A 22,893-nucleotide genomic window follows, 5' to 3' on the forward strand; every position below is an offset into this window, starting at 1 on the left:
TGTTTCTGCATCTGTTCCTACAGCTACTTCTATAGCTGTGTCCACACCTATAGTTGCTGTGTCACGTTCAACGAACCCTTTCACACCCGATACCCCAGACGGGGCTACCGGAGGTGCTACCAATATTTTTTCTACGCCACCCAGAATAAATAAACTTACTTTTCAAGAGTCAGCACATTCACGTACCCCCAAACTCATAAATGCCCGTACGCTTAAAGAACTTCTTGTAGATTGTAGATATGACCCTGTGCCCGGCAAAGAGGACGAAATGACCCTGGCATCATTGCGTATCAGACGAGCCGCAGTGTATTTAGGGAAGTTACCAGGAATGACTGCGCATCTAGATAAAATATATCATTTTGTCCAAACAGGGCGAGATTCAGAATGTATTAACAGAGCTATGGAATACCAGAAAGTGGAGATACAGGGGGAACTGTTACGTTTCCTCATAAATTGTGTGATCAGAAATCAAGACCGACCGGGGGTAGACCCGGAAGCAATGCAAATTCTTACCAGATGGAGCCAGAATATATCAGAAGGTAGACATGATAAGCAAAATTGTATAATAGCCATGTGCCGAAAGATCCGTAAAGAAATAGAACGTCTACACGAAGAACGATTAGCGGTAGACCAGTTCGAACAAAACGAGGAGGAAGGGTCAGGACTGCCCGCAGGACAGTCAGACACCATAGCCTATGTAGGTAGAGGAAGATCTTGTAATAGTAATAGATGTCTTATTGATCCGATACGTCCGATATGTCCAGATAATAACAGGAATTTCCAAATACCTATAATTAATATAAGGTCTAACGAGCATTCGTTCCAAGCCGCCGACAAATTACTCCGAGAACGAAGGGGTTATCATTTTCTCGATTCTATGGATGAACAAGATTTAGCTAGGTCAGCTGTCCATTGGGTGGACAGTCCCGGAAAATATAGTGATGATACAGTAGCACGCACATTTTTGAATCTCACCCCAGATGAACAGCGGTTAGCTGGGATTTATATGATTCAACAACTCATTATACTATATCAGAGTCAGCATTCGGACCCTGGTCCCTTACCTGACATATTGACTGAATTACTCATGAATAGATGGAGAGGTTCAAGTACTAAATTAATTAAAGAAATTCTAGAATCAAGAAAGCAGTATATTCTTTTTGTATGTTCAGAGCGTGTCTCATTGCCCATCAAGGAAAGAACCACGTGTTACATGGATAGACAGAATCCTTTACGAGAAGTACACCCAATAAAAGGCGAGGACAATGAGTTTAAACGCGTATTTGTATATACGCCCATATCGAAAATAGAATTGTTAGAAATGAAGAAGGTGGTACCCAGTCATGACAAAGATCCAGCGGGTTTTCACCGAGAAATTAAAGACATGCTACTCATGGGAGAGTATACCTATCCCGACATTATGACAATACTAAAGGTATTGATGCCTGCTGGCATTTATGAGAAACTCAGGGAAAAAGAGTGGGAGGTAGGAGACCAAAAGATAGAATGGTCAGTATTAGAAGCAGAAGAAAAGGCCCGAACTGCAGGAGCAGGACTTGGGGATAAAACTAAAGCGCTACCAGGTTTATTAGTACAGGTACTGCCACGTTTATTAACTACGAAAAAGGAAGATTGGGGTACAATTTCAGCCTGCAAGCAGAAGCAAGATGAAGACACTAGTGATTACTATGCCCGATTTGAAAAATGTTTTGGTATAAATAGTGGCATAAAAGCAAGTAGCGAATCATACCCGCATCTCTTTGTAACAAAATTGGTAGAAAATGCCCTGCCCCAAGTAAAGAATAGAGTATTAAAATTCGAGAGTACCTGGCAAGGTAACACTCCATCACAAATGTTACAAATGTTACAGTACCATCACAATAGAATTAGAGAAGAACAAGAACATGAACACAGACGCATGAAAGACACGAAAATGAAAATGCTAGTTTCCCAGACAGTTCCAGCTGATGGACATAAAAAGGGTACGACACATTCCAGTGATTCAGCAGGACCTGTAAAAGGGACATGCAATTATTGTAAAAAGCCAGGTCATTACGTACACGATTGTCCAGTTTTGAAACATAATATCGCCATAGGTAAAACACAAGAAAGACCACGGCCACCTAGACAGGATCAGAATGAACAAGGAGCTCTGCAGCATACACAGTCCATGCCAGCTCCACCACAGTCTATACAGTTTGTGCCAGCTGCACCAGCGCTGCCCGTTGCTGCCACACAAACCACGACACGACAACTGTACCAGACCGCACAGTATGACTATCCTGATTACCAACGATACGCATGAACTAGCCTAGAGAGGGAAGTTGACTTACCCCTTATCGAGATCCCTGTAGATCAAGAAGGACCTTATGTACATAGTGAATTATTAGGCCAAGACAGAAAATTTTTACTCGATACAGGGGCAAGTCGAACAACCATAAAACGTAGTGAAGTTCCAGGGGCACCCCTCTCAGGCTCACAGAATATTTCCCTTGGTTTTTCAGGAAAACCTATTGTTAATGAAGTGTCACAACCTCTTCCACTTACGATAGGACCTTTGACCCGAACTACAGATTTATTGCTTACTAAATCATGTCCAGAAAACTTGTTAGAAATAAAAACACTGAAAGCTCTAGGAGCCATAATATGTTGTTCTCCGGAAGGAGTAAGATTGTTTTTACGTGATTTTAAAGGTCACTATGTATCTAGAGACATGGATCCCCGACTGCAGACTTTACCCACACATCTATGGGCACAAGGCCCTACTGATGTTGGTTGCATGAATATTACACCATATCGAGTCACATTAAAGGCAGGAGTGGTACTACCACGAATGCGACAATACAAGTTACCACCAGATGCTGTAGTGGCTTTGCTGCAAATCATTGACGAGCTCATTGCCCAAGGAGTAGTTGTGGAAACAGACTCCAATGTATGTAATTCACCGATAATTCCGATTCTTAAACGAACAGATCCAAAGGCCCCGCCAGTATATCGATTGGTTATTGATCTGCGCGAATTAAACAAATGCATTGTGCCGCAATTTCCTGTGGTCCCAGATATCTCGTCATTACTGACAGCTATTGATTCCGAAGCAACATTCTTTACTGTAATCGATCTCAAGAATGCCTTTTTCAGCGTCCCAATAGATCCGGAAAGCCAATATTTGTTCGGATTTAGTTTAAATGGGCGTAGCTTTAAATTCTCACGCGCACCTCAAGGATTTACAGAAAGCCCCAGCATCTATAGCCAAGCACTGAAACGAGAACTTGACAGTATCCACATGCCAGTTAACACTGCTCTGCTTCAATATGTCGATGATCTGCTGATCACCGCGAGAAGCGAACCGGAATGTGAAAAAGCATCACTGACAGTTTTACAATTTCTAGCCGAAAAGGGGCACAAGGTGTCCCCTTCTAAGCTGCAATTCTGTGTCCAGCGAGTTGTTTATCTTGGACACTCGCTGTCCAAGGAGGGAAGGCAGCTTACACCCGACCGCATTCAGTTAATAGCTAACATGCCAATACCCAAGACACAAAAGGAGGTACGAGCTTTCATAGGCCTCACTTCATACTGTAGGCAGTGGATCCCTCAGTATGCATTTCTAACAAAACCACTCATTCAGTTGACAACACAGGAGGCAGCCACATCGACTGTTCTCCCTTGGACTCAGGAACATACACAAGCTTTTGAAAGCCTAAAGAAAGCCTTATGCCAAGCACCTGTTTTAGCAACGCCATGTTACAGAAAACAGTTTACACTCTTTGTTACAGAACGCGAAGGTACTGCCTTGTCAGTACTCACACAGGAACAAGCAGGAGCACACAAACCATGTGCTTATTTTTCTAGTACATTAGATCCCGTAGCTCAGGCTTTGCCTGCATGCCTAAAATCAGTAGCAGCGACAGCTTTGGCAATAAGACAGAGCAACGCCATAGTGTTAGGACATCCTTTGACAGTTCAAGTACCACATGCAGTAGAGGTTCTTGTAAATAGAACGCAAACACAACACTTGACTATAGCGCGACTTACAGGGTACGAACTTACATTGTTTCAGCCACACATAGAAATCAGACGCTGTAACACATTGAATCCTGCCACACTTTTGCCAGTAACCGGAACAGACCCACTAGCCCATGACTGTATTGAAGTTATTACAATAACGACGAAACCTAGACAAGACTTAACCGATGTCCCATTGTCAGATCCAGACCTGACATTGTATGTAGACGGTTCATGTATGAGAACAAATACAGGAGAGTTAGTGGCTGCCTACGCGGTCACAACAGATACTGAAGTCATTGAAACAGAGCGTATAAATACTTTGTCAGCTCAAGCCGCAGAGCTCATCGCTCTGACACAAGCCTGTATTCAAGCCACGAATAAAAAAGTCAACATATACACTGATTCACGTTATGCATTCGGAGTTGTACATGACTTCGGCGTACTGTGGCGAGAGAGAGGTTATTTAACTTCCCACGGTGCCCACATTCAGCACGGACCCCTCATTCATGCCTTATTAGATGCAATACATCTACCAACTGCAATATCAATTATGAAATGTAAGGCTCATACGAAGGTTACTGATATCATTTCTCAAGGCAATGATCTAGCCGACAGAACAGCTAAACAGACTGCTCAAACTCAAAACTCCGACATGACAAAGACAATAGTCCCGATGCCGACACATTGTATGACAGTTAAAGATCCTACTCTTGACGTAATTGACATACAGACACATGCTACACCAGACGAAATAAAGAAATGGACCGAATTAGGAGGGATCCAAACGGACCAAGGATGGATGATGAAGGAAAAGTCTGTGTGGTTCCTTCCTGATTCAATGGTCCAAGTTATAATTAACACTATACATAGTCCAGCACATCTAGGAGAAAAAGCTATGCTAGATAGCATTCAACACATTTGGTTCAATAAACATTTACGAGCAGAGCCAAACAAAAGGTCCGTACCTGTATGATCTGTTGCCAGTTCAACCCAGGAAAAAGCGTTCCTGTAGAACAGGGTGGATTTCATCCTCCTAATCACCCTTTTGAAGTACTCCAGATGGATTATATCCAGATGGAACGATGTCGAGGATTCAAATATGTTCTCGTAGTTGTTTGCGCTCTTTCCCGTTGGACAGAGGCATACCCGGTTTCAGATTACACTGCCCCGACTACTGCCAAACAGTTGGTTCGAGAATTCTTCCCACGATACGGTTTACCACGTGTTGTTCACTCAGATAACGGCCAGCCGTTCTCATCCGAACTGATGAAACATGTTTCACTCCTGCTAGGTTATCACTCAGTGGAAATTCCACTGTGTCCGACACCCTGAGGCAGCAGGTCTCGTAGAAAGACATAATCAGACCCTGAAAATTAGATTGTCCAAAATATGCAGGGAGAAAGGTGTCGACTGGGTAGTAGCACTACCAGTTGCACTCTTTTACACGAGAATGATAGCACACTCTCGGACAGGGCTATCCCCGTATGAAGTGATCTTCGGCAGACCACCAAATATGTGGGGGACGCCTATGCCACGCAAAATAACTGATATTGACTGTAATATGCTGACAGATTACTTGGCTTCCTTGATGTCTGCACTACAATCTTGTCGTTCACAGGTGGCTGCAGCCTTTCCCGACAACACTGAGGTGAAACCCCTTGACGTAGTTCCGGGGGACCTCGTTCTTGTGAGGAATTTCGACCGAAAAACTCAGCTGGAGCCCAGGTGGAAGTCACCCAAGTTGGTCCTGCTGACCACAAGAACAGCCGTGAAGATTGAAGGCAGAAAAGGATGGATTCATTCAAGTCATATCAAGACATTTCATGGACTTCCTGCAGATGTAAATAGCCCACCTCGTGTGTCTTCACCCATTGACTCAAAACTACCTTTGGCTGAGACCAACAGTCAGGAACTTTATAAAATAAAACTCAGGCCTAGACCGTCGGACGATTTGATTGTTTAAGTCCTCTCCAAGGTGAAGCGGTTGAATCTGTCTCCGACATGTATCCCTTAGACCTGAATCATGGAGAATCGCGAAAAATGTTAAAACGACAGGCGTATTGTAAATCACTGCGTAGTCATTGCATAGTGACATTATTAACCTTGTTTTTCTTAAGTCTTTTAATAATTACTGCAAGTATATTGTTGCACATATATTACCCTATTGCCAGAAATGTTTACAATGTTACTGCTGAACATTCTTTTAGTGACCTACCCCCGCACGAATTGTCCTATAGACTTGCGCTGCGCAATAACACTTTCATTAGTATGTTACATCATTCCCATCAGACTAGTAATGCTACTAATTGTTGGGTGTGTGGCCGGCTCCCTCCCTATCAGAATTATGAAGGAGTCCTGCCTTTCTTTCCACATCCGTTTACACATAATGGCTCCTGTGGAGCATGGTTTAGTTTAATCAATTCCATAGACTCAGACACAGCAGTTTATCAAGACCATTGGGTATGGGGAAATCTGAACCTAGTTTTATTCAAAGTCTGTTACCCTGACAAGGAGGGTCGCCCCAAAGGAACAGGAACTGATTTAGAAAATGAAGTATATGGATTAGGTAATTTTACACCTAATCTCATGATTCTAAATGTCGAATCCGAAGTTGAACTAGTTTTACCCACCATGTCAGTATTCCCAGCGAAGGGTGAATTGTGTGTAAGAAAAGTTGGTTCCATACATATGGGCCATAGTAAATGCACTACTATAGTAGAATTCAGTGATCAAGGCAAATCTTCGTTTAGAGCTTATCGCCACTCCTACTTTATATGTGGTCAGACTGCATATATGCGTCTACCTCTAGATTGGGATGGTACCTGCTACATTGCATTTCTTTTGCCACCTGTTTTCCTAGCTCCTCCTGATTACTATAGAAATATTCATCTAGTACACAACAGAAAGCGGAGAGACCTCCCAATTGTCGATTATACTGAGACGGCATGGGACAAGTATGTAGATTTCAATAAAGGCATCTTTCCCTATATAGGTACTGTTACTAATAGTAAGCTGATACGTAGATTAACTAGAACCCTTGAAGCAGTAGTGAATGAAACTATTTCCGCTTTAGGCAATTTAACAGAAGAGCAGTCTGCTATGCGGATTGTTGTGCTTCAAAATCGTCTTGTCCTTGACGTCATCCTGGCTGATAGGGGCGGAGCTTGTAGGGTCATAGGATCAAGCTGCTGCGTATTCATACCAGAAAATTCGCCATCTGTATATAAAGCTATAACTCGCCTTCATAAGATTGTAAGCCAGATACACCAGAACCCAGGCACTTGGACTTGGTCCAGTTGGTTTTGGAGTGTGATATCAGCCTGGGGATGGAGAGTTCTATCCTTCCTAGGTATTGGCCTTCTCATACTATTCAGTTGCTGTCTATGTCTACAATGTGGACCAGCGATCTGTGGTCTGTGTGCCACATCGTGTATTCCACCACCAAGATTTCATTCGTCACGGAAGAAGAAAGAAGAACAAATGATGTTATATGAACAGATCAATGGATTGATGAAGATTGATATCTCTTAACGGGCAAGTAGGGGACAAGGAGGGAATGTGGAAATATGGATTTTTCTGATCAGTTATGTCCCCTATCTTGGACCCCAACGGTTCCATGTATGAATCACAAGTACATGTATGTTCCCTCCAGTTCCAGTTATGAAGACGCAAACACATGTGCGTCCACCGTCAACATGTCCTCTGTCAGATCCGCCATGAATAGGTCGGATATTTCATTCCTAAGTATGAAAGGCCACCGGCTTTATATGGTTCACTTATGCCATTTTACAGTCCAGGCAAGTAGGCCCTGATTCTCTCATCAAACTCTTCTTGCCTTCTGCCTCTGAAAAACTCCAGTCTGAGCCTGCATCTGTGACCATGAACTTTGTCTCATTCTCTGCGCGGCTCACGAAGCCTGACATCAGCCTATCCTCTGCCAAGAACTGTATTTCACCTTCGAAATTATCTGCTCCGTCCCTGCCCAATGCATTCCTGTCTAGTAGTTTAAGTAAACATTCTTCCAGCTACCGAGCAAAGGCTCGGCTTCTCTGTCTTTACGCAAGTAATTCATAGCCCTGTTACCATGGAAGGTTTCTGCCCCATGCATCTCATATAGACACTTAGACGTTTGTACACGCACGCACAGGCAGTATAGAATAGATTCTGTCCGAGAGTCCTTCTCTTGTGGATAACATAGTTCTTTAAACATAGGATGTTAGATATGATTTGGGATTAGGTTGACTTGACCCCCCAGACTTTTCGTCCCCACATGTAGAGCTAAATGTCAAGTCCCCTTCACCCCCTAGTTGCACGTCAATCACACGTCATGCTGCTGCGCGCGCATCTATGCCAAGTATTATCTTATAGATCCACCTATATATGACATCATAACCAATTATGTTCCTTTTTACTCCTTATTACACCCATTTTCGGTTACGCATGTGAATCGTCATTTTCCTTATCAATTGTTACGCCTACTGCATTCGCTTCATTGTAATGTATGTTCTATAAAAGTCATTTCTTGTCAATAAAGTATGTACTTCACTTCCTGAACCTTCGTGGTGACGGAACTTGGAGCAACCGATTATAATCGATCATTGGAATAAAGCCCATTCCGAACCTCTAATACCACGGATTCTGCCTCTTATTTACTGAGCTATTTTATTATGTTTCTGTATCAAATTAAGTCCCGGTAATATTTTATTTACCACAACTTAATAGTTTATTATGTCTCCCCTCTGATATATTCCGACTCCATGTGGTAAGAATTTGCATTTCTTCCGGATTTACCCCTGGTCGGTCTTGATTTCTGATCACACAATTTATGAGGAAACGTAACAGTTCCCCTTGTATCTCCACTTTCTGGTACTCCATGGCTCTATTAATACTCCCAGAATCTCGTCCTGACTGGACAAAGTGATATATGTTTTCTAAATGTGTAGTCATTCCTGGTAGCCTCCCTAAATATATTGCAGCTCGTCGGATACGTAATGATGCCAGCAGCATTTCGTCCTCTTTGCCGGGCACAGGGTCATATCTACAATCTACTAGAAGTTCCTTAAGCATGTCGGGAGTTACTAGTTTGGGCGTACGTTGGTGGGCTAATTCTTGAAAGGAAAGTTTATTTACTCTGGGTGGCGTGGAAAAAATGTTTGCTGTACCTCCTGTAGCACCGCCTGGGGTGCTGGATGTGAAAGGATTCGTTGAACGTGATATAGCAACCATAGGTGTGGGTACAGCTGTAGAAACAGATGTGCTTGCCGAAACTTGTGTCGGAGTTTGTTGTTGCGGAGGTACAGACGGAGGGTCTTGGCGTTGAACCCCCTCGGCAGGCGGTCCATGTGGTGCAGTATTAACATACTCGGGAGCTGCGTCGTCTAAATAAGAGGAAAGGAAAACATCTTCTGCGGTTCTGGGATGCCCTTTGGGATGTACTTTTATCGGAAACAATGGCGGTGGCAAGTCTTTTGGTATCTCTGGAGTAGCCTTAGGTAACCCTTCGGCCAGAAGAGGATACATACCATTCATAAGGGCATTTCTTTGTCTGTCTGCTTGTTCTGATTTTGCTCGGGTACCTTCTTCAATTAATAGATTTTCTCGGACTTTATTTGAATTCTCCTTACTTTTCTCTTCCTGTCTGAGTGCTTTTTCTGTACGTCTATATGATTCTTTACGCCATAATTCAATGGCATCTTTCTGTGATTGTCTAGCTTTCTTTTTCCATAATTCTTCCTCTACTTTCATGATGCAATCTGCATCCCAGGTCCCAGCTGCGGGCCACCTCTGACTTTCTGGTAATTCCTTGGTGTAGTCTACCCATAAATCAAGAAATAATATGGCGTCTAGGCCATGTTTATGATACATGAAGTACCCTGGAGTGTCCCTAGGAGGAATGGGAACAGCTTCTTCGAGTACCCCTTTTCTAGTTTTGATCTGTCTTAATCTCGAAAAGAGCGGCATATTGAGAACTGATCTGATACCTAATTTTGAACACGTTTAATACAACAAAACACAATAATGAACAGTCATTCACACCACAATATGCAGAACGTATTTAAAACATTTTAACATTTAACATTTAATGAACAACAATGATGGCCATTTAGGGAACTAGTCACTAAGCATAATACTCGGCACTAACTAGGTAATTCTGAATTATATACTAGACATACTTGATATACTGCTAAACAGTACAGATACACTGCTGAAACAGTGCAGACCGGATTTGTGTACCCAAACCCGTCTTGACCGGCACAACCTATGTGCACGTCAGAACGCCTCCCCGGCAATGGTACTCACCGGGTAGCTCGGAACGGAAGGCCTCGGAACTGAACTGAACTGGACTCGGACCGGACTGGACTCGACTCGAAACTTCGGAACTTCGGAACCTGGTGGGCCTCTGTATACCTCGGATCTTGCTCTCTCAGCTAGGCTCTGGTCGGGATACTTCGCACTTCTCACCGCCTCGTCTGGGTGTTGATCGCAGCCTCAGTTACCCCCGCTCGGCAGGAGGGAGATACAGGAAATCCTGTGGGTACGCGTTGTTGTCCGTCCAGCTGTGACAGGAGACCGGGCCTGCAACGCACCTCCGGCGCGTGAGATGAGAAAGTGTCCCTGTTCGGGCGCCATATATGTGGTAAATAATTTAATTACCGGAACTTAATTTGATGCGGAAAATTAATAAGAATAGCTCAATAAAATAAGAGGCAGAATCCGTGGTATTAGAGGTTCGGAACGGGCTTTATTCCAATAACACAATTCGAATTTGTGGGCTTCATATTCCATCACCACGAAGGTTCAGGAAGTGAAGGACAATACTTTATTGACAGGTAATCATTTTTATAGAAGAGGCATTACAGTGAAACAGATGCAGGAGGCGTAACAGTTGATAACAGAGATAAAAACATACATGCGTAACTAAAATGGGTGTAACTAGGCGTAACTAAAGAACGTCATTAGGTATGATGTCACAAATGGGTGGTTCCATGAAAGAATTTCGCAATGTCAGCAAAAATACTTGGCAGAGATGCGCGCGCAGCAGCATGACGTGTGATTGACGTGCAACTAGGGGGTGAAGGGGACTTGACATTTAGCTCTACATGCGGAGACAGAAGTCTGGGGTTATGTCAACCTAATCCTAAATCATATCTTACATCCTATGTTTAAAGAACTGTGTTATCCAAGAAGAGAGGTCTCTTAGGATAGAATCTTATTCTATACTGACTATACTGACTGTTAGTGCGTGTACAAGCGTCTAAGTGTCTACATGAGATGCAAGGGCAGAAATCTTCCATAGTAACAGGGCTATGAATTACTTGCATAAAGACAGAGAAGCCTGGCCCTTTTGCACGGTAGCTAGAGGAATGTTTACTTAAACTGCTAGACAGGAATGCATTGGATGAGGAGCGGAGCAGAGCAGATAATCTTGAAGGTGAAATACAGTTTTTGGCAGGCAGACAGGCCGACAGGCCGAGTCAGGCACCGTTAGCCGCGCAGGGAGTAGGACAAAGTTCATGGATACAGATGCGAGCTCAGACTGGAGCTTTCAGAGGCAGAAGGCAGGAAAAGGCTTAATGGCAGAATCAGGGCCTACTCGCCTGGACTGAAAAATGGCATAAATGAACCATATAAAGCCGGTGGCCTTTCATACTTAGGAATAGAATATCCGGCCCATTCATGGCGGATCTGAAAGAGGACATGTTGACGGTGGACGCACATGTGTTTGCGTCTTCATAACTGGAACTGGAGGAAACATACATGTACTTGTGATTTATACATGAAACCGTTGGGGTCCAAGATAGGGGACATAACTGATCATAAAAATCCATATTTCCACATTACAATGGTGACAAATTTACGGTGCTGCTTAGGCACCGACATCGTATAGTCCAGCAGCATCACTAGCTGGTCAAGCTCAACCACAGCCCCCACCATGGCTGTAAGCGCCGTGTGGACCTGCAGCCAGTAGTCAGCCACCCCCTCACACGTCCAAGCCAGATGCAGAAAATCAGCCCCCTCCGAACGGCACCTCTCACATTGATCAGAATCTGACAGACGAAATCGATACTTCCTAACAGGAGTGTAATACCAGCGCTGCAGGAACTTATAATGGATAATGCGCAATCTGCAGCCCCATTTGGCAATCCATACCTTCAGACAAATGGGTGTTAGGAATTATCCAACATGGTTATTGCCTGGAGCTTACCACCAATCCTCCAAACATTCCACCGCGTTCTCACAAAATGTCACCAGAACATTTACATCTGCTCAAACAAGAAGCCCAGTCTCTCATGCTAAAAGGAACACAGAGCCTGTGCTGTTACAATATCGAGGGTCAATAGTGTACTCCCTGTATTTTCTAATTCCCAAAAAAGACGGCTCCTTGAGACCTATTCTTGACCTCAGAAGTAAACCACTACATACTGTCAGCACATTTTCACATGGTGACACTTCAACAAGTTCTCCCACTTCTACAGCAGGGCGACTTTGTCTACTTTGTCTACTCTAGACTTAAAGGAAGCATATTTCCACATTCCAATTCATCCCGCTCATCGCAGACATCTCAGATTTGTGATAGCGGCTCAACATTACCAATTCAAAGTACTACCGTTTGGAGTCCAAGGAATATCGTCATTCAGGGTCCCAATATCGCTATGCAGCTTGTGAACCCATTTTGCTCTCACAGAAATAGGAATTTGGTGATGTCAGATCAATGAGGAGGGATGTGTGGTTGTTCCAGCACAGTCCAGCTCAAGTCTTCTGCTGAGTGGTCTTTCTCCAGGAAATGGTTTGTGAGTTTAGTAGACTGTTTCCTACATCGAATGGCACTTTTATGTTCTATTACCCTGGTTTTGATCTTTTGTGTGGTCATGCCCACATAACATAATCCGCATGAACAGGTGACCAAATAGAGGAGCCTTTCACTGTTGCAATTAGTGTGGGGGGTAGTTTTCAAGGTCTATTTGTGCCAATGTCAATCAAGGTGGTATGCTTGATCTGGGGACACGCCGCACACAAACCGCACGGGAAGTGTTCCTTGACGGCCGGTAAACCCCAAAGTGTATCTTGGTTTATGGGTCTATTGTTCTTAGGTCTGGTGTGGACCAGCCGGTCCCTCAGGTTGGTACTCCTTTTAAAAGCAAACAATAGGTTCTGTAATAGGAGTGTTTCCTATGTTGAGAATCTTCCAGTTCTTTCGGATACGCTTCTTGATCTGGTTGGAAAATGTGTAAAAAGTATTGACACATGTAATCCTGGAAAGTTCTTCCTTCGGTGGAGCTATCTCAATAAGTGCTTCTCCGTTGTTTTCTGCTCTTTTGAGAGATCGTTGGATCAATTTGGCTGAATAATCTCTCTCTCTAAGTTGCATTGGGAGCTTCTTGGTGTTTTCCTCACATTTGTCCCTGGAGGAACAGTTATTCCTGCTCTGCAAAAATTGCCAATGAAGCCAGTGGTGGTATAGATTACCTGCAAGACCATATCTCCATAAGATCCACTCAGCTTATACCTCCTGGTAGATGCACTACATCTCCCAGCATACACCAAAGGGAAGCCTTAGATGCGTGCTGAGTAACAGCGTTGTTTCTCTTGTCTACTAATTAATTTACTCTGATAGCATTTACCACTTAAGACTAATAGCTATCAAACTCTTCAGCTGCAAGCTTTAATCAGTTTAACAGCATCGGCTCAAACTAAAGATTCTGCAAGCCAAGAATTACTACAATTCCCGTCATTCTTGGCTGCCACGCAATGACGCTCTGACGTCATACGCATGTGTCCTAGCATTCACAAGCTACTTGAACGCCTCACAAACGGCGGCTTGCTGAATCTGGTTGCAGCATGAAGACCGTCTGGTGTACCGACAGACAGGTAAGGAACTCTGCTGAGCCCTCCCCTGGTAGTGTGAGACACAGCGGAAGCCTCTTCCCCGTCGGCTTACGCTAAGGGGTAACGGGGCTTTTAAATTGTTGTCCTTCTCCTGCTTTTTGTTTGCATTTTATTTTCAGGGTGGGCTTCATCTGTATGGAGCCGTCTGCCTTTCTAACATGCTTTGCACACGATGAAGGGAGTGAGACTAACATGAGAGCAAACCTCTGGATCCATAGGTTGGGCAAACTAAAGGGGGTTCTACGATGACAAGGTCAAGCCTTAGTTACTTCGTGAACCTAAGTAAATACATCTATTTAAGGGTATAACCTCCGGTTTAGCCAAGCTGTGAACTGTGCCTGATTCTTGGGGTGTATATAACGTGCAGTGACATAATTGTCCAGCGCAAAAAAGAGACATTTCATGCATTATGGTATTATGGTGAATGAGTCTGATAAACATCAGATCTAAGAGTCATCTTTTGGCTTCAATGTCGCTGAGGCTTTATTTTATTTTGCTCATTGACGCTATGTAATGGTTTTGTTGAATAGCCTTCTTGTACATATGATGATTACCTAAGGTAATGTAAGAAGCTGGCGTGAGCTTCTTGATTATTTGGGATGGCAATTACATGACCTAGCAGATCGTCATCCAGGTCTCCTTTCTGTTTCTTCTCCTCAAATCACGCAGCCGGGTCCCAGCACATTAGGACAGGTATATCTAGGAGTCCCGTACTCAATGGCCACGTGATTAACTGCTGCATCGATGTGGTGAATTACTGGTTGTTTTGGGGACCCACTAGCTCTGAGCCATTATATGTTGTTATAGCAAGCACGTGTGTACATTCACTCTCAATAGAATTCGATCTCTTTTCTTGCTTACGAGATGTATCCACATAACTTTGGAATGTCGGACACGTCGAACCCCTTTTTTTTCAGAGCGGTGCCCCTTCCCTGAGCTGTCGCCAGGTTGAGGTGAGGCCTCTTATCCGTACAACACGGGTAAGCAACTGTCATACCAGCAGGCCACTGGCGACAGGACTTAACCGCACTGTCTTTTAAAACTGTTAAGCATACATGCTGATGGTCACATGTATGATTTATTTCTCTTGTTGCTTGTGTTTTCCATACAGGTCTGACCTGTAAATCATCTACGCAATCAGTAGGATTACTGGTTTTATATTCCACTTTATTGTTTACCATTTTTCACTCATTGTCACGCAGTAGCATATTAAGGCCCTGACGAAAGCCGCAACACCTTTATGGGTCTAAAAGGCTGGAACATGTAGACCTGCCTTTGTCTGATACTTGCAGTTATAAATTTCCACTGCTGGTGCTCTGTTTTTAATCCTGCAAAAAGAAGTATTGATTGACAGAATGCAGAACAATATCATACATTCACCCCAGTACAGAGATCTGGGCCTAAATCTATTGTTTTTTTGCTCGCCATTCCAGTTTGGACCCAGCCATATGCAAATCAGTCTTGACCCTGTGCCCAATGGGAACAGTCCAGCCCGAACTGCCAGGCCAGGTCCTCCCTGGACTGGAAACAAGCTTCCTAGGACCGGTTTCGGGGTTTCACCCCTCTTCAGCCAGGATAGCTTGATTCCAGTGGCATGGAGAGCACGGGACTCACGTCTGAGCATACCCATCCTACTCGGGGTGACAAATGCAAAAAGAACTATTGACGGACAGAATGCAGAACAATATCATACATTCACCCCAGTACAGAGATCTGGGCCTAAATCCATCGGTTTTTTTATCACCATGCCATTCCAGTTTGGACCCAGCCACATGTTGGAATGTTGTTGCTCCAGGCTTCTACGGCCATTAGAACCCTGGAGCACTCCATTGCTCCCAACATTCCATTGTTCTAATAGTTGTTATGGGCCATTATAGCCCAGGTTTTCATGTACTGGGCCTTTAACAATGGGTATTGCTCTCAGCAGCAGGCTATGAGGCTTAATTTTAAAGTTTTAGTGTGTCATATCACTCTTGAGTGTGAACTATGTGAAAGACAATCACGTTCTTATAGAGAAGCATGTTAACAGTTAGAAATATGATCAATAACAAGAAATAGTGACGCGTGTTTATTTTTTTCTATTTTCTTTTTAGAAAATGTTATGTTTGGAATACCATGAAGAATATGCTGTCCTTGTCGGAGGCAATTAGAATTCCTGGCATGGTCAACCCATCTCCTTTGGAGTGCTTGGAAAAGCTACCTTAAGAAATGGCAAGCATCTAAGAAACAGGACTTACCTTTATACTGCACTACTGAGTATATTGTCCCAAATAATTTAGAGCAAAATTCAAAATAACTTTCTCAAGGACTTCGATAGGGGTATTTATTTCTGATGTTAATTAACATTGAGAGCTAAAAGGTGCATTCCTGGATTGTTTTTCTGATTGGTGAGAGAAACCCATACTACATGTTTTTTCCAATCTAATGCTAATAAATATTGTAATAATTATTGTAATAATGCTGTATCAATTCTCTGGAATTAATGTTTATCAAGAAAACATTTATTGCATCTGTAATGAACAATTTATTCGGAGAAAAGTACTTCTAAAGAGCTGTAGTGCAGGCATAAAGGTTTTTACCCAAAATGCAAGGGGTGCTGATGTGCCCTCATACATCCTCTGACCTTAACGACATCACAGTAAGTGAGATCTTCTGACATTTGACCCAGAATCTTCTCAGTAGGTGATAATCATGGCCTTCACTCTCATGAAATTACAGTAGTAGACATTACTCACGTTCCTTAAGCCACATGATTAATATAACAAAACACATGCATGTCTATTTTAGATATTAGGGAGAAGACATGATCTTTGATAGCAGTAGACCTGACATAAATTATACCTAGTGGGCAAAAACAGTTGTCCAGCCCTCTTCTAGGAAGGCTGTAGAGAGTTCTAATGAGAACGTTTGGAAACACATTGGGTTGAGTAGTACCTTTATAAAGCACACATTTCGCATAGATTTGCTAAAAAGCCATAGGCTCTGAATAGGACACTCATTTGATATTTCAAGTCCTTTCATGTTTTTCAAATCCGTTGTAACGTGATGCTCAGTGGGAATTAATACAATTTATTTCAAAATGTGCCATGGGTTACCCCATTTGTCAAAAAATACCTCCACTGTACCAGGGCAAGCATTTTTAATGGGTGCCCCGTTCTCACAAAACAATTACAGACAATGTTAGCACAAAAATGTCACCATTAATGCCATACATATATCATCAATGACCCTTTTGGCAAGAATTACATTTAGTATGCAAGTGCCAGCAATTTGCTATGCCTATGTGCCAAGAGTTCCCATTAGTATGGCAGCACCCGTATTTTGCCATGGTGCCTTTATAAGCCAAGAATTTCCTTTAATATGTCAGGGCCAACAGCAGACTCACAGGCATAACACCACATTCTCACTCATTCTCACCCATGTTCACCACATTCTCTCACTTATAGTCCTTCTCTCCCAATCCATGATTCTTTCACTTTTGTCTTCACTCATTCACACCCACTCATTTGTACTACGATTCAATCATACTCATACTCACTTGCACTCACTTTAAGGGGCTTATTTTGATGGCGGTTGACCAGACCACCATCGTTTGGTCAGGAACCTTTAGACAATGGGTCAGCGGTCCCGCCCTATCAGGATACAACCGCTGTGCAGGTGATCGTAAAATGCTTTTTTTTTACTGCAGCCCAGGAAAAGGGCTGCAGCACAAGCCACGGTATAAAATTGCATTTTGTGCACATGCATGCACCATGTGCCAGGCACCGTGTGGTGCCTGGCCCATGGTAAATGGATTTGGGGGCACTGCATGTGCCCCCAGGCCTCAAAGCAGTGGGCCATCGGGGGGCCTGCTTGGTGCCTCCAAAGTCTCCATCCATCTGCCTATTCATCGCGGTGGGACTGTCATGAACAGGCATTTAGAAAGAGATATCCTAACCCCCTACAGTGGTGCCTGCATAGGCACTGCCTCGATTGTAGGGTTGGGAATCTTACCTCCTTCCCGATGGGACCCTTGATCCTGTCGGAGGCGGCGGCCCTACCCCTGATATTATCGCTCCGACTGCCTGCATAAAAATTCAGCAGTCAGACCGAGGCCTTGGATGTTGAGCAGACTGCCACCGGCGGTTTGTTGGGGGCGGTTTGCTTGACATCATGAGGGCCTTAGTTTTACCCATTTTCACTTGTTCTCATTCACTCTGACTCAATCATTGCCACACATGGCTACGTTCACTCACTGTCACTAACTCATTCTAATCCTCATTCTTAATTCCCACTCATACTCACTAATTGACAACCAAACTCACTCATTTCCTGTCTCTGACTCACTCAGTTTCACTCCCATACTCATGCTTACAGATACACATGGTCTCTCTCACACACACATACTCTCACCCGTGATCTGTCACACAACATACATTAAAATAAATGTTTCTGTATTCAGCTGACAGCGAAGGTTCCGTTCCTGACCCTGGTACCTGTTTTTTATTACACTAATAGTGAATGCTAAATCATTAGCTACCTTTAGCATAATAAAACAATGGTCAGAAAACAAGGACAGGTCACTGATTGTGTGTGGGGACAGAGGTTGCAAAGGCGGAGCCACGTGTTGCAAGGGGAAAGCTACTATACATGGTGGTCTATGTGTGCATTAAATGCACTCACAGTTGACTTTTGAAATCTGGCATTTTATTGTTTGTAAATGTATCACCAACTCTTCCACGCAACTGATGAACAGAAAGAACTGGTGATATTGAGTTTAAGAGCCACAAACCATTTTTTTCATAAAGGGTCACAGGGTGTACAGCACCAAAATCCAAGCACCTCTACTCTGCTTTTAAAATTAATCTTGATGCTTAATAGATTAAAGTCATGCTAGTATTCTCCTAGGAATATTATGCTAGTCTCCTAGGAATATACAAAGGAAGGCTTGCTTTCATGTTGTCGAATATGTGTCTTCTAAGTTTCTTAACTGACTGTTAAGCACAAAATAGTTGGATAAACAGTAAAAATTTATATTTGAACCAAAGTGCTCCATTGAGAATATTGTTAGCTTTTATTAGCAATATCACTGCTTTAAAGTAAGTGACTCCAATTGTGTAAAATCATATTTTTGTACAGAGTTTGTGTGACTATTTCCAATACCTTTTTAAATAAAGCACCATAAAAGTTTTATGCCCAATAAATGTACTATGTGATCATCATTTTCCAGATCTTGATTTCTTTCTGCAAAGAGTTATACCCCTTAGGGAGTGACTCGTGTTAGATATATTAATGGATATATATATGTTTAAAAATAGCACAATTTTAGTCGGATATGAAGAGGTTGTTGTGAGCTGTAGGCATGTCACACATGTTTATTCTTTTGCACATGTGAACTGGTATAACTTGGGTTGCAAGTCAATATTGGTCAATATGGTTTGGCCTGGTTTTCTTCATTGAGTCTCCTATGTGTGTATATATATTACTCACTGGCGGTCGGCAGCAGGCAGTTATAGTTAAGACCAAGTTTCCATTGGAAAACATTTTTTGACTTAGCTATAACTTTGGGGTCGTTTGACCAATCTGCATAAACTTTTGCCCAAAAAATGTCAAGGTGGGTACTATTCATTGGGAAAGTTTGGGGGGGATCCATCCAGTGAGAACTGAGAATTTGGGGCATGAAATAAGGTTGTGTTTATAAGGTTAATTCCAATAGGAACGTTTAGCCACGTCTACAGCCTGAACCGCTGAACGGACTTACACCAAATTTGGCAGGGAGGTAGATGTCGGTTCAAAAAAGTACCTTTTGTAAATCCATTCAGTAGTGAGAAATTTAAGTTTAAAATTATAGTGCTATCTCTGGCCGCGGATATTTCGCTAAGGTTTCAGGGTGAATTGCAAATGCACCCTCCAACGGGAATGCTCTAATTGGCTGGACGCAACCTGAATAGAAAGTTGCGACCACTATTTTATGTATCGGGAACATATCCCGGGGCTGAAAATCTGTGTGAAAGCCCACACAAGGGGTCAGGGTGGAGATACTCTGACCCCATGGTTGAGAAATGGAGGTGTTGGTGAGAGAAGTCCATTTCTTCTTTAATCAAACACGATATTCGTGACGACGACGCCAGCGCAGCCCCAGTGTACCATCGCGGGATATCTTGACTATCAACGTCATCCCCAATATTGGTGAAAATAATAAATATTTCAATGAATTATTAGTATTCATTGTTGTAAAGATATTGATAAATGTTTTTATAGACTTATTTATATGGTGAGTTATCTACTGTGATGGCTAGAATTTATTATATAGTTATACGTTTTTAATGTGGGTGTGGCTATTGAATTCCTGCTTTTGCGATGTAAGTGCAGGGATCGCGATGACATCAGTCATCGCGATCCCCGTGGGTACATCCCGGCCTTACCACAAAAATAGGTTTTAGAGATGGTTGTTCTAGAAATACAGTAGAAAAACAAAGTTTGAAGTGTACAGTAATAAACCTCTAGTGTGTAGAATACTGCAATGTGTGTGCATGCATGTGTTTTCACTTCAAGGAAAAGGCGCGATCGTTGCGCCTTTCCCTTGAAATGAGAAATAGGTCTGAAAGATGGTGTTTAAAGAAACTTAGTACAAAAATATGAGTTTAAACATGCTTGTATGGAGGACAATGTTCAGATTGGATGTGTTGGTGGCCATTGAATGTCTGCTTTTGTTTCCTGTTTTAGTGACGTGTCCGCGGGGATCGTGACATCGCACAGATTGTGAAAAACTAAAGAAAAAAAACCCTTTAGGAAAACTTCGGGTACTAGGATGGCTATGACAAGTGCTGTTCTGTTGGCTGTGTGTATATGGCTCCTACACATAAGACCGGATGCAGAGTTTCCGGTTACTTAGAAACACCCTGTTGCATTCAGCTGTAAAGTGCACTCTATCATTTCTATAAATTCCATAAATGTAAAAACGCAGATTGTTATTATAGATACAGCCCATGTGATGGTGTCTGAGGAATGCAGAAACTGTTTTATTAACGTTTCCAGGCTTTGTCATTTGTTTAGAGAATTTATTTGACCACTTCCAATTCTGTCTTTGGCATATATTAGAGTACACCAAGACAGTGTGAGGGAAGAGCGACATCAGTCGAATATGACTCATCACGACGCGAGTCATCACAACGCGTGCCATTACAAAGCGGTTGTTACAACGACCGTGTTATTAGCACGCAAAGCCATTACTATGCAAGTCATTACATCGACTTGCAGTAGATGGCGTGCTGACATTAGACATGTATAATTTACTATGCCTATGTAACAGTAGGGAAGGCTTTGGAATAGTAAACTATACTATTTCTAATGTTAGCACGCCATCGACTTCAAGTCAATGCAATGATTTGCGTAGTAATTGCATTGCGTGGTAACAACGTGGTCATTGTAACAGACGCGTTGCAATGGCATCGCGATGTGATGCCCATGTTGTAATGGCTGTTTCCCCATCAGTCCTGCAAAGGTTTCTTTCATTAGGATTTACAGTCCTACCCCAGTCAATGTGCCTAGGTTGTTGCCACCACAGTTCATATTCATGAGGTGAGAAGCTTGGAAATCCACAACGGATTTAACCAAAGCCAGCAACTGTTGAAACTTTAACCCTTTCTGTCCAAACCAAGTAATCTGCACATTTGGCAATCCCAAGTCCTTGTCAATACCTATTTTTTGCAACCTCTTTAGCCCAATAGATATAGCTGTGGCCCACAATCCATATCCATACTTTAAGCATTTTGAAGTGAAGGAGCAATCGTCATCAGGAGAAGGCTGGAGCTGAATGAGGTAGTTTTCCAAAGGAAAAGCAGTTCAAATGGAGGTGTTTTAAAATATATACATATATATATTTCATCGGATGCTGTCAGCATGAAAGTGAATAAAATTAGGTAGTGTGTTGGATGCCTTGGCAAGAAGTCTTATTATTGGCTGTTCAAGAAAATAACTGAAATACAGACATGGATATGTTTTTGAAACTGTGGAGTAAAGCACACCTGCTGTATCTTATTTTGAAGCAGCATGTTCCCTCTAGAATGTGCTGTGACTTTTTGACCTACTGGTTCCACTGGGTGGCTAGGTACACTGAGCAAAGCCTGTATTGGGGAGTATGGGTTAAAGAGTTAGAACATTTTGTTTTAAAGTTGAGGAGTGATGACACAATGTAAGTAATGGCAAGTTTTAATTTACAACTTAGGACTATGTAATAAACTTTTATGTAGTATTTAGATTTCAGAAAAATTAAGCTAGATATAGGCTTGAACTCCCGTTTATTTTCGCACACCAACAGAAACCTCGTTCTGAAAGAGAGGGAAAGGGTTAACAGAAGCTCACCATTCACAAGTCAAGATGCAGTAGTCGAAAATAAAAGACATGGTTTCCTTTGCTGCTTTTCTCATGACAATAGAGTGGAATGTTGAAGAGCTTACCATTTTTGAGTTGCTTTGTATGAGAGTGGTGTACCATTCTTATGCTTAGTTTTTAAAATCTTAACATTCTCAAAACTATCCACAAAGAGCTAAAACAACAATATCTACAAACTGAATTCAGTGGTATGTATATAACTTTGTAATTATTTTTAAAATGTATATTAGAAATAAATATGTATATGGGAGTCTGACTAAATGGATTATAACAGTGATGAGAAAAAATATATCAGATGAAGTGTATGTATTACAGGGTATGTGTTTATGAGGTTAATGTTGAATGTTTTGGGAATAAGTGAATACATGAATAGGTTCCTGTTTATTACATTGTGTACTTTATTGAAAAGTAACAGTATAGTCTTGTGGAAAGTTGCAATGAGGTACTAAATGCTTTAAATGTCTAAACATCATGCGTAGAATAGCTACATCTGTCATTTGCATCTGGGAGTTGTAGAACTTTTAGCAATATTATTAAACCGGAATAGTGTATTGATAAAAGAAAGATGATCATTTTGTCCGCTTGTATATAAATTAGAAAGAAGTAATACTTGCTAAGTATGTATTC

General features: G+C 42.3%; 1 protein-coding gene across 2 annotated transcripts in view; it reads left to right on the forward strand.

Moving 5' to 3' along the window:
* Nucleotides 1-22,893, forward strand: part of THEMIS (thymocyte selection associated) — a 584,027-nt gene that overhangs the window by 557,551 nt on the left and 3,583 nt on the right. The window contains exon 7 of one of the 2 annotated variants that reach the window (XM_085611850.1): nt 15,987-19,096. The exons of the other annotated variant lie outside the window; for it this stretch is intronic. The gene's annotated coding sequence lies outside the window, so the exon portion shown is untranslated. Of the gene's footprint in view, nt 1-15,986; nt 19,097-22,893 lie in introns of those variants that run through there. 2 annotated transcript variants of the gene reach the window in all.

The sequence above is a fragment of the Triturus cristatus genome, chromosome 6, assembly GCF_964204655.1.
Source record: "Triturus cristatus chromosome 6, aTriCri1.1, whole genome shotgun sequence".
NCBI classification, from domain to species: Eukaryota; Metazoa; Chordata; class Amphibia; order Caudata; family Salamandridae; genus Triturus; species Triturus cristatus.